The sequence below is a fragment of the Echinops telfairi genome, unplaced genomic scaffold, assembly GCF_000313985.2.
Source record: "Echinops telfairi isolate 266 unplaced genomic scaffold, ASM31398v2 ScPeMD7_31;HRSCAF=116, whole genome shotgun sequence".
NCBI lineage: Eukaryota > Metazoa > Chordata > Mammalia > Afrosoricida > Tenrecidae > Echinops > Echinops telfairi.
In genome coordinates, this window is record NW_022103928.1 from 33098519 (window position 1) to 33112079 (window position 13561).

Sequence of the window (13561 nt, forward strand, 5' to 3'; positions counted from 1 at the left end):
GTGTGATTCATTAGTGCTATACTACACATTGGTTGAATCATCCCTTCCTTATAACCCTTCTGTGGGGGGATATCCAATTGTCTACAGATGGACTTTGGGTCTCCACTCCAATCCCCCTCGTTCACTTCCATATAGTTGTTTGTTTTGGATCTTTTTATATCTGATACCTGATCCTGTTGACACCTCATGATCAAACAGGCTGGTGTGCTTCTTCTATGTGGGCTTATTTGTTTCCTACTAGATGGTAGCTTGTTTGACTTAAACGTTTTAAGAATCCAGATGCTATATCTTTTGATAGCTGGGCACCATCCATTCTCTTCACCACATTTGTTTATGCACCCGCTTTGTCTTCAGTGATTTTGTCAGGAAGGTATCAAAGAGTGCCAGGTTATCAGAACAAAGTATTCTGGTATTAAGGGAGGCCTTGAGTAGAGGCCCAAAGTCTGTCTGCTATCTTAATACTTAACATATAGACATATGTACATTGGCCTCAATCCCTTTCACTATAAATTAATATATTTACATGTATACATACCTATAGCTATACCTCTATAAATAGCTTTTGCCCACTATTTCTTTCCTCTATTTCCTTTCCCCTCCTCCTGTCCTACCATCATGCTAACCCTCCATTTGGCTCTCAGTATTTCCTCTCAGATACATTGCTCTTGATCAAACCCTACACAGCATTATATCCCCACCCCACCATCAATTTTAAGTCTCTTATGTTCCCTTATCTCTGAATTTGTTGGCTCCCCATTCCACCTCCCTGCCCCCTCCTCTCCCACGTGCCTCCAGAATTGCCAGTCCCATTGTTTTCTCCTTGTAATTGGTCATCATGCCCATTCTATATAGATAAACATAGGGTGAAAGAAAAGGAAAATAAAAAACAAACAAAAGCAAAAAGCAAGACATAATAAAACAAACAAACAAAACAACAGAATAATAAAAAACAACAATATAAAAACAATAGATCGTTCCAGGTCTGTCTGCTGAATCTTATGTATGTTTTCTGATCAAGTCTGATGAGGTGCCCAGCCCTGTCCCCCAAGTCAGAAGTCTGTTTTCAGGATTCCTTAGGGATTTGGTTACTTTGCTCCCCTTGCTGCCCAGTTGCACTCCGTTCACGTCTCACTCCACTGTGCATGGGGCAGACCGGGCACACTTTCTACACAATGTCTCCATGCTGTCCCCTGTAGTGCTTTGGGTCAGTGAGGGAATGTCATGTCTCCTGGTGGGGCCGGCCCTATGGTCCTCTATGCACTGACTGCTCCAAGCAGAGATGTCATCCCTGGGGCTTGGTGGACCATGATGAAGTTCTCTCTCTCTTTCTCCCTCTTAGTTTGCTCCTGTGTTGAACTATAGTATTGAAGTCCATAATAAGTACAATGTCCCCTGTGTTTTTATGAGCCATTTTATGAACCATGGGTAAGTATGTCGTATTCATGGCATTTTCTCATGGCAGGATTATGTCTGTTGACCTGCCAAATTACTTCTGATCATTTGGAGTTATGGATTTACTGAGAACCGACAAAGACCAAGCCAATCCTAATACATGAGGGTAACTTTCATGCTATAATGAAATAAACATTATTCTCAGTAAAGACTAAAAGGATATTTAAATAGATTGGGAAAATACACAATTTGAACTTTGAAAATTGCTTTCTCTTTCATATATAAAAGGAAGAGAATGACCAGATATCTATCAGCAGCTCAAAGTGGTGCTATCATTTCCAAGTTCATAGGAAAATAAAATTATTTTTACATCAGTGATCAAGACATTTTGTAACCAAGGACTGAATGACACATTGATTATTCCAAGATCCTTCATACTAATATTTTCTTAATGAATTCATTTTCATATAGCAAAAGAGCTATAAATCCAGACAACTGAGTAAAATAAAATAATATAACCAGATGCAATAGAATTGACTCAACAGCAACATATTTTGCTTTGTTTTGTTTTGTGTGCATCCAGATGGGCACTGGAGTCTAATTCACTATCAATTAAGAAAGCTGAGGCTTTCTAGCATCCCTCTGTTGCAAAAGGTCTCTATGCGTTAGAATTAACTTGACAGCAATGGGTTAATGTAGGAAAAATTATCCATCATGCTGTAATGCTGTCTCTATAAATACATATTTTAAAATATCCCCAGCTGGATTCCCTGGTTTTAGTCTGCTCCCATGCTAACTCCATCCCAAACTACCAACACCTTATTTACTTTTCAAATTCCATATTAAACACCATGTCTTTTATAATGATCTCATATTTGAATCTGACTTTAATCCATGCTCCCACAATATATGTCACCCATTTGCTCCTTGATATATACCATAGAGTAATAAAATTATTTACACACCTGTATACAATGCATATTGTAATTTCTTCAGTGGACAGTGAACTCCTGAAAGACAGGCATAAGCTGACTTACAAATGTGTACAGCACTTCATTACTTCAAGCATATTACGAGACACACAGTCTCTCAATAAAGTTAAGCAAAGTCCCCTTTAAGAGATGTTACAGATAAGACTAATTCCCAGAATCACAACTGAAGGTGATGTTCAAGGTTACCAGAAGCTTAATGTTTAGCTGCTGATGTGAAAAAGTAACAATTTCCGTTGGAATAGAGAAATTGATTCAAAGTATTAGAAAACAGTGAAGAAATGAAATGTAGGATGATGCTGATGAGAATAAAGAGATTCATTGCCTAAAGAGGCACAGTGGAGACGTCCAACTCAATTGATGGTAGATGAGATTGAGAGTGTTAGCATGAACAAATATCCTACATGAAATAAAGAATCAGAGTTAACAAGGCAGTACGCTAACAAGCAGAGAAAAATTATGTGCAGTGCTTGAGGGGATAATGGGATTTAAAAAGAGAAACTTAAAGAGAAAGTGAATGAGGCGGTGAGTAGCTGTATAAAAATTTTATCGGGAATAGTGGAAGAGGTAACTTTTATAGTTATGCTAGGAAAAAATACTGCAGTCTTAAGTAGGAAAGTTATAAATAATGATAAAAATTTGGTTTAACCTTTCAAAAACTCATGAATCTATTAAAAAGACCTCTGAGTTTTATTTCTGAATTTGTTTGGTCAGAAGGAAATCAGAGATGGTAGAGGTCTAGTTTATCTTTTCTATAGATCTTTTCTATAGAGTCCTGAAGAGTCAAGGATTTGGGTTTAAAAAAATACATGTTATTACTCAGATAACAATCCCCAAAAGGTTAGAGATTACCAATTACATTTGCAGTTTAGACATTTTCCAAAATTTCTGGACCTTTAATGGCCAAATGTTTTCACATTTCTCCAGACATCTCAAATCAAGCCCAACTGTCTTATTCAGCCCAACGTTCTCACCTGCCCAATCACCCTCTGTGATGAGTAGGTTTATTGTGCCAACCTGTCCAATAGAAACATGTGGGATTAATCAGGTCACAGTTTGATTGGAGGGCACAGAGATAAATGGCTTGGCAAAGCCCACCCCTCTTTCTCTTTCTCTCTGGTGATCTGACCAGTGTGTGGCTGCTTTAGCTAGTTTTCTGCCTCAATTTGTGAGCTACACTACCTGTGGGACAGCCAGCCCATGGACAGTGTTGCTAGAGCTTGAGGTTCCTTTGAGATCTGCTTCAACATGCACCTGGTGTCTACATCGCTTGAGCTTGAGGCTGGCAGATCCTGTTGCATTGCCTTGCTTGAGTTCAGTATCCCATCTGAGCCTGCTTTACTAAGCTCCTGAGCTGCTGACTATTGGTGACTTGCCCTGCTGTTTGCTGCCTGTGGCTGGACTGACTGCATGGCTTTAGGGAAGACTCAGCTGTCTGATTCCTTGACCTTGGACCCAGCAACCCTTGTGAGCTGAAGGATTTCCAGTATATTAACTATTCCATGGAAATGAGTTGAACTGAGCCCTCTGTACTGGTCTGTGGACTAATTAGCTGTTATATTCCTTCGTGTGTGTGTGTGTGTGTGTGTGTGTGTGTGTGTGTGTGTGTACAATTTACATTTTTGCATCTTCCTCTGTGACCTCAGGGTAATGGTGAAGACCATCCAAACGGGTATCTCTTCCAGGGAGACTTTTGGTGGCAGGGCCTCTTCTCTTCTTGCTAGCAAACTCAACATCAGTAAAGCCAGTAGGTCTGCCTCTTTTTGTTGGTCTGTTACTTTTTCCTTCAAGAAGAAGAGCTTCGGCAATGCTTGTTTTGAACTCTTGCAGACTTTGGGAATTTTTGAATTATCATTGAAGTGAATCTTAGACTTTATATCTTCCCATCTATCTCTACTTATCACTTCCGATACAATAGGACAGTTTAGTTTGCTCTTCCAATATAAACGTGAATTTGAGAGCTTCACCAATGGCATAGCAAGCAGTGTAGCCCAAAATTGCTCAAATTCCTGGCTACTCAGTGCAAGAGGTTTAATGGGATTTTGTTGGATTGCATAAAGATTTGATTGGTTGACAATATGAGTAATGATATCCTTTGAGAAAAAATGTCTAAATATTCAACTGGACGTTTTACTACCCCAGAAGAATCTATTTGTCCTAACCATTCAGGCATAGGTCTACCTGTACCATCTCCAGAAATGTGCCGCCAAAGAGAAATTCTTCAATTTCTTGATGAAGATGGCTTTGAACTTGTAGTTATTGCAATTGATTCTTCAACTTCAACAACTGAAGTATCTAACTCATCTTCACTAGTATTATCATTACTAAGTATGAGGTCTTCTAATTCATCCAAATCAGAATAATCAGGTGTATATTCACATCCTATCATGGGAAAAATAAATATTGTTATCAAAATAGTTTGAATAGCAATATAATTAAAATGTTATATTGTAAAATAATTTTTTTTAATATAATACACATTTTATTTACCAATTTCATCCATATTAGTTTCTGGTTCCTTGTCTGAGTCTGTACCACTTCCATCTAGGTCATAAATTTGCTGTTTTCCATAAAACAAATCACAATCCATGCTGTGGTAATATTTGTCACCGTCGATTCAAAAGACGAACATAACAAATTTGTTATGTTTAGAAAAAGCAGAAATATATAATGAATATAATTTTTATGAGTATTACACCTTTGACATAAAAACTACAGTTTTATGAACATATACAAAAAATATCAACACTAAAACTTCACTAGATTGAAAATTATCGTAAAATGCACTGAATACCACTTAACCTCAAATGCACAATCGGTCAAAACATGTGCCACTATTCAAGCATTTTGCCGCTAAAATACGTGACTAGCAATATGCATTTGTACTAGTAAAGTGCGACGATTTCGTCAACATCTTCGTCGGCTCCAAAAGCTTTATAATTTCAGTACCAGATACGTCTTAATTAAATGTTACGAAAACGTCACGCTTGGCGTTATAGGGTTAATAATGATGTTTATAGCTGTGTCTTCTCATGCCTCATCAGCATGAAGGTCCCCAAAACTTTGCTCCATCATCATCATTATGGTCAACTCTACTTGAAAAATCCGCGTTGTATTTTGAATGCCTTCCAACCTGTCAGGTCCAACTTCTCGCACGCTATCTTTCAATGTTTCACTGCTATTCTAAGGTTTTCAGCAACAAATCCATAAATATAGACCAAAAGTTTTTAATTACTTTTAAAATCCAAATTCACTTTTATAGTTATTCCAGTTCTGTAACCCCATGTGTTATAAAATAGAACCAGTCCTTAGGATTTTCTTAGTTGTAACTTTGGAAGCAAATTACCAGCTCTTTCTTCTACTGTGCCTCTGAATTGTTTCAAATAGCCATGCTTTAGGTTTGTGGTTGAGTGGAAACTCTTTGTGCTGCTATACAGAAAATAGGAAGAATTTTCCAATAATAACTAAGGACGTGATTGTTGTTGTTGTTGATGTTAGGTACCACCAAGTCAGTTGCAACTCATAGTGACTTTCCATAGTTGTTCATATGTCCGAGCCCATTACTGCGGCCATTGTGTCCATCCATCTCACCAAGGGTCTTTTTCATTGAACTTTTATTTTGTCAAGTGTAATGCCATTTTCTAGGGTCTTCTCTCCTGATAACATATCCAAAACATGTGAGATGAAATCTGGCCATCCTCATTTCTGAGGAATATTATGACTGTACTTTTTCTAAGATAGATTTACTTTTTCTCTGGAAGTCCACACTACTCAATATCCATCATCAGAACTGACCTTAAATGGTTCTTTCTGGTATTACCTCGGTGTTGACAAGCTTTATTTTGTCCCTTTTATAACCCTTTTTCCTCCAAAGTCTTATTTTATAACAATTCCATGTTTATGTCATTTAAGGTGAAGATATGCACTGAATGAAATTGTTAGCAGTCACACTTTGTATCACTCATGAAGAAGATATGAATTTTTAGTCTTTGAACGTAAAGATTGTTTGTTTATTTTAAGCATGCTCTTTGTGTTAGTCCAGGTCGACTAGAGAAACGGATTCATCGACACTCATGTGTGTAATAGAGAACTTTATATCAAAGAGTAATTACATATTAAGAAAATATTCTAGCCCAGTCCAGATCAAGTCCATACGTCTGATATTAGGCGATATATCCTATACTTGTCTCTTATTACCTCTTCAGACTCATACAACACATGCAAAAATGCAGCATGCAGGAAGATTGCAGGCCAGTGGGTGGAAAGTCTTGTGGATGCAATGGCGGTGGAAGCGACTCAGCACAGGCGTGGGTCTCCATGTGGTTCCTCCAGCTCCATAGCTCTGGTTCTATCAGCGTAGCTACATGTAACTTGTCAGCAGGAATTTCTCGCAGGGCGTCGAGGCAGAGAGAGAGTGTATCTGGCCTCCATTGACCTGTTTATCTTCTTCACGCCTCCAAATGAGGGCATCGAGCCTGCTACCTGATTGACAGGCTAGACTTCACACTTTTGCAAGTTGACAGGAAATTATGCAACGTTCACACTCTTTATGTATATAACTATGAAGCTATCTAACCGGCCAAATGACACGTCTGCTCTTACTCCTATTGGGCCCCATCAGAGGCAGACAGTAAACACAGCTTATTCTGAAATATCCATACTATGATTTTACTGTGTGGTTTTCAGTTTCTACCTCCCAGTTCTGGTGAGGTTTATCTAACCTGGAGAAATAGATTGTGACTCATTGTATCTCCTTTCTAGTGCTTTCTGTAGGGCATCTTTTATGTATAACTTTTAAACTTGCACTACTCAGATATCTGACACTCAAAACTGAGATATTTAATCAAGAAAACATCTTTACCAAAACTTATATTTGTAGTACAAATATTAAAAGTCCATTTTGAAATCTAACACCGTTAACTCATTAATCCATTTATAAATCATTTTGCTGTAAAATGTCTATATCAAAACACTTGTCACTTCCAATTGCCTTTTAAAGATGGTGACAACTGGAAACAGCACTTCTCTAATTATTAAAACAACAGCCAAAAGGTGCATAAACTACAATGCTAGTTTGTAATTTGTTTCAAACCGATCAATAAGCTCAGGTCACAGTCCTACATACTAGTCCCCATCTGAGAAGACACAACGTTGACAGGGAGAGAGAGGTTAAGCATCATTAACTAATGCAGATGCATCTTCACACCAGTTACGTTAATTCATATGGAGTGGTTAACTGATTTTTGAAGGCTCGTGAGCTAATGAAACTGCACAGCCCTATAGTGTTGAAGATATAAGGTAGCGGGTCTCAACCTGTGGGTCATGACCCCTTTGGGGGTTGAACGACCCTTTCACAGGGGTCATCTGATTCATAACAGTAGCAAAATTACAGTTATGAAGTAGCAACGAAAATAATTTTATGGTTGGGGGTCACCACAACATGAGGAACTGCATGAAAGGGTCGCGGCATTAGGAAGGTTGATCTAAGGGAGTAGAAATGGGTTTAACAGCAACAGTAAGGAAAACAAAGAATGCACTTGATGATCTTATAAGTAGTCTTAACACAGCCAAGGAAATAATCAGGGAAGGGGAATAGGAGTGAACTGTAAAATAGAAAACACCAGGGGGAAAAGGCAGAGTGGGCTTCTAGTAAACAACAGCAAGCATGTTCCGTTGGGTTCTGAATGGAAGCAACACTAGTGACACTTGCATGTGTTGTATATTGAAAGAGATTCGCATCGAGAAATGGCTTACACCGTTGTAGAAATAAGTTAAGTCCATTCCGTTTCAAGTCAAGCTTCTCCTGACTCATGGAAGCTGAGGAACAGAAAGCAGAGAAACTGGGAGGCACAGGCTGGTGGATGCAGAGGTAATAGGAATCCAAAGTTGGCTGAATGAATCCACCGTTGGTAGTCTGCTAACGGCACCTTGGAGGGGGAAGCAATGCAAGAGAAGATTAAGGAACCAGAAAAGGGATTCAGCTCCAGTTGAATTCCACTCTTTCCAGTCTCTGTCTCTCTTACAAAAAGCTACCCAACAGGAGGGGTCATCAGGCTGTGACTGAATTGATAGGTTGGACTGCGCCTCTACCTTTACCCAGGAGTGTCTAGTTGGCATAGTCTCTACCATCGTAGTAACCTAGTAGTCCGAAGCACTACATCCACTCTCAAGAACGAAGATGTAAAATAAACGCTACATGGGAAAAATGTGGTGCCTTGAAGGTTCCAGGAAAGAGAAATAAGTCAGCCAAAAACCGGCTGAGAAAATAAAGGGTGGCACCCCCACACAGAGAGACCAGGAAGAACAGTGAGTTAAATGTGCACCCACATTTGCTTATGGCTGCGGAAACTGTGGACAGCACACTGTGGACAGCACACACATGCTCTAAGAGCATGATCTTAACCAGATCGCTGCATGTAACTAGCTCAATTACACTGGAGTCCGTATAGCATGCTGGAAGATAAGGGTAGCACAGACCCACATATTCACTAGGGGTGTTGGCAGAGGCTACAATCTGACCCATGATCTGTCTCTGGCACCCGGCTCAAAGGAAGGCTATAACTCTTGGTCATCCCGGGAGGCTAAAGCACCCTTGCAAGCAGAAGAACAGCCTAGGATTTAGGCTTTTTTTTTTTTCTTTCTTTCATTTTTCTTTCTTTTGTTAGTTGTTTTGTCTTGAGAAACAGCTCTTCCAGGCATTGGCCCACAGCCTCTGTGTGTTCGGCTGAGTTGTCTAGAGAAGCAAACCAGTGACACTCATGTCTGAATAAGGAAGAACTCTGGATCCAGAAAGAATTGTGCTCATAAAAGTAGCCCAGCCAGGTTGAACTCAAGTCCAACCTGACTGATAGGTTGAACCACACCCCTGCGTCTACCCAGGTGCAAGTTGGCAAAAATCTAACCAGCTCAGCCACCACTTGCTTGTCTATTTGACACGTGTGTACATCAACCCCTTAAGCATACATAATCTCCAACAGCAGTAATAAATCACCCTAGCACCTAACAAGAGGCAACTGATGCACATACAACCTAAAAATGCACCACTCCATTTACATCCTGTGCTCTATAAATGAACAAAACAAAAATACCTCATGAGAACCATTACAATTATGGAAACAATCACCTACACCTGAGTTTTGTAATCTTATGAACATCTCCCCCTACCTTCTCAAAATGAGGCCCACTAGAAAAAGAGGAATTATCCAGTGGCAATCTATCCCTGTTCCACTTATTCAAGCTCAGAGGCACTTTTAATATGCCAATAATGCCTTTGAAAAAAATAATAAAAACAGTACCATTGAGAAGGGGGAAAAAGGTGTATGATCCAGCCACTCCATGCCTTTATCTCCCCCCATTTCGTATTTACAGTCTCTAAATTGCACATTCCTATGGACCCGGTACTCCGAGGATGCAAACATGTTTTTTTGAGGTGAAGAATTTTTATTTCAGTTGGAATTTTTTTGTTTTTGCAGCCATAAGCAAAGTCAAATCTACAGCAGGCAAGACGGCAAGATTTGTGTACCGGCTTAGAGTGTCAAACATCTTTCTCTTCACTCCGCCTGGCAGATTCTGGTCCATCAGTCCTAGCCATTTATTCCAAACTAGGCTATGGGTACCAGGAGCAAGCTTGGGAATTCTCCTGCATCATCTGCCTCCACTTCAGACCGCAGCCCATTCCCATACGTTCATCAACCCTAGCTCCTTTGGGTGAGGTCATGCCATGGGCTCAGGTTCCACACAACTCTTTAAACCTCAGCCCAGTCATGGCGTCCTCATCTCTCCTGTCTAGCCCCTGTGGACTGGACAGCATTCCACGCATCTTGAAGGCTCACTGTAACTTTCAATTGGGGGGGCGGGGAGAAGGAGTGTGATTCTGTGATAGGCCTAGGTGTGTCCACAGGCGACTGGTTTCTTTAATTCCAGTTCAAAAAACCAAACCAGTCCCTTTTTTTCTTCATCAAAAATGCCTTTTGTCAACAACACAGAAAGAAACTAGACCCATGGACTTCTCCATATGGAATATAGAGAAGTGAAATTAAGTACATCTGTGGGAAGAGATGCTGAACAATTCAGTGATAGTAGTGAAACCTAGGCCAGGGGCTGGCTGTGGAACAGACCAGGAATTGCTCATATGTAAGTTCAGGTTGAAGGTGAAGAAAATTAAAATAACCTACGAGAGCCAAATACGAACTTGAGTGTATCCCACCTGAATTTCAAGAACCTTTCAAGGACAGTTCTTTAAATTAGTTTTATTGCTTTGTAATTATCATACAGTTTAATAGTTCAATCATATTAAGAAGGATTGCATTTCCACCCCACCCTCCCTCCACCTTTCCACCCCACCCTCCCTCTACCCTCCCGGTATCACCACTCAGCACTAGTCCTGAAGGGATCATCCATCCTGGATTCCCTATGTTTCCAGTTCTTATCTGTGGAAAGGGGGAACCTATTACAGGGATCTACATATAGCCTCCTCCATGTGGGACAGTCAACAGAAAAGTGGGTGAAGGGAGATGGATGTCAGACGGTGTAAGATATGACAAAATAATAATTTATAAATTATCAAGGGTTCATGAGGCTGGGGGAGGGGGGGACGGAGGGGGGAAAATGAGGAGCTGATGCCAAGGGCTAAAGTGGAGAGCAAATGTTTTGAGACTGTTGAGGGCAATGAATGTACAAATGTGCTTGACACAACTGATATGTGTATGGATTGTGATAAGAGTTGTATAAGCCCCCAATGAAATGACTTAAACCAAACATTGTCTTCCTTCTTGTACCCTTGTCTATTGACTTCCCATTTTCGGTACCACCTGTCATGATCCGGTAATTATTATTTCAGTTACTGTGTTCATAAATCCTGGCATCCCTAGACAGAGAAACATACAAAACAAGGGAATACAGTATGGTTTAAAAGGGAGAAAGTGTCCTTCGGGGTTGTATCCTCTCAGCATACTTATTCAAGCTGTATGCTAAGTAGACAATCGGAGATGCTAGATTATATGTAAAAGACTACAGCGTCAAGCTTGGAAGAAGGCGCATTAAGTACCAGTGAGATACAGAGGATACAGCCTTGCTTGCTGACAGTGAGAACTTGAAACACTTTCTGATGAAGATCAAGAATGGCAGCCTTCAGTTTGGATTAAAAGTCAACATAAAGAAAACTCCAGGCCTCACAAACTGGATCAGTAAGTAACATCATGCTTCATGGAGAAAAGAGTGAAGTTGTCCAGGATTTCATCTTGCTTAGATGCACAACCAAGGCTCGTGGGAGCAGCAGTCAAGAGATCAAAGGATGCACTACATTGGGTAAATCCGTTGCACAAGGTCTCTTTCAAATGTGGAAAAGTAAGGGTGTTACTTCATCTGGAGGACTAAGGTGCACCTGCCCAAAGTCATGGTCTTATCAACTGCTTCGTATGCACGTGAAAGTTGGACATCAACTAAGGAATGAAGAATGGATGCATTTGAATGATGGTGCTGGCAAAGACTAGCGAGCATATCATGGACTGCCCAGCAAACAAACAAATCTGTCTTGGAAGAAGTAGAGCCTGAATACGTCTTAGAGGCAAGGACAGTGGGACTTTGTCTCAGATACTTTGAATAGGTCATGAGAGACCAATACCTGGAGAGGAATGGCCTGCTGGGTAAGTTGTGGGGCAGCGAAAATGAAGAACACCTTCAACGAGATGGGCTGATGCAGTGGTCACATTCCTGGGCTCAAAGAGCAATTGTGAGGATGGCCCGGAGCTGGGCAGTGTTTCTCTTGCACGTAGCATGGCACTCAACAACAACATGTATTTACTAAACACATTTTGCTTTGTGGGACCCCTTTTTTTTTTATCATCTTCATTCTCATGCACTAAAAATATTCATATGTTGAAATATTTCTCAATTTATTACTTAATACCTCTAAGATCCAGTATCATTTACCCAACTTCCCAAGTAACCTGCTTTTAATGTTATTAAAACCAACTCCCCATTTCCAGTATGAGCCACTGTCTGCTCATTTCTTCTTTAAGATGCTGAAGATTAGGTATTTAGGTGGACTTCTACAAAACTAAAAATAATTGCTAATTTTTGACCTACCATTAATCTCATCTGGTTCGTTTTAATATGCCCCTTTATTGGCTACTTCCCAAACTAAAGTCTTGAAATGCCCAAATTCCTCTAGGCCCTGGAATCCCATGTTTTTTCTAGCTGGATAGCGGGCTGCAGATTATCCGAATGGACTGTGTGGTTTTATTATTTAAAGGAAATAAAGGCCACAAGATACCCTGGTCTCTTTTCCATTCTCATGCCCTGATTTACATAGCAGATTCTTTCCAAATTGTTTCTATTTGTCTCCTCACACAGCATGCCCCATATGGCGGGCTAATGAACAAATTAAAAGAAGCTGTGGTGATCCATTTGCAAAGGACAAATTGCTTAGTAACTTTAAGAATCATTTTCTAACAATTATTTACATACTTAGGATGCATAGCCCTGTGACTCAACACTGTGCTTCTTATCCAGTTTGGACAAAATACGTTGTCTTTGGATCCAAGATATTTTTACTTTTCCTGGATTTTCAATTTGCTTACATTTAAAACAAAGAAGAAAGCTCCCCCATAATTCTAGATTTATTAACTTCTCCAGAAATTGTAGATGCTCCCAAGTCAAAGTGAGTGGAGTAGAACTGCACTCCGTAGGGCTTCCAGGAACAAATGCCCAAGGCTTTCTCTTCTGCGCTTCTACTTTGTTGGACCCTCCAACCTGTGGTCTGTGGTCAATAGCGTAACTATTTGTACCATAAAACGCAAAGAGATAAGTTAAAAGATAGATAGACAGACATTTTGTAATGTTTCTTAAATTTTCTATTATAATACATAGCAAGGAACTTGATCCAAACTTTCGGATATGTGTGCACAGTTATATTTGAAGAAAAATATTATAAAAATTGAAATACTAAGCTGGACACATTTTAATGATCTTTTTAATGTAATTCTTTTTGAAACAACAAGCAATCTTTTTTGATACTTTATTTGGATTGCTCTCAAGTTTCTAAGTAATGAAACTTATACTTTGATTCTAATTCATAGAAACATGTTTATTCAATTTTTTAGGAGGAAAAACTGTAAATCACACTCTAAATAAAGAAAAATGGGTAAAAAGGTCTACCTTTTGCTTCTTTATTTTTTTAA